Below are 336 nucleotides of genomic sequence, written 5' to 3' on the forward strand. Positions count from 1 at the left end.
TCATCTTAAGCTGCACTAAATCGTCCTTGCTATAACGCGGTACCTGAAAACCCTAGCACTCAGCAATCGTGCTGGGCAAGCGAATGAATGAACAATGGCTCCCACGCACGCAGGGCATCCCGGCCAAGCTGACTTCCAGGACCTGGCAAGTCTGGCCGAGAGCAGGCTCCGCTGTGCGCTCCACACTTCTGGGAGTCACAGAGCGCCGCTCGGTCCGGAGAGATGAACGTGCTTACGCCGAGGGGAGACCGGCAGCTCGAGATGCGGGGCCGAGGCGGGGCTCCGTCCGTACGGCAGCATGGCGACCGCCTCGGGGAGGAGCGCGGCTGGTCCGTA

The sequence above is a fragment of the Tupaia chinensis genome, unplaced genomic scaffold (genome assembly GCF_000334495.1).
Source record: "Tupaia chinensis unplaced genomic scaffold, TupChi_1.0 Scaffold000028_1, whole genome shotgun sequence".
Lineage (NCBI taxonomy): Eukaryota > Metazoa > Chordata > Mammalia > Scandentia > Tupaiidae > Tupaia > Tupaia belangeri.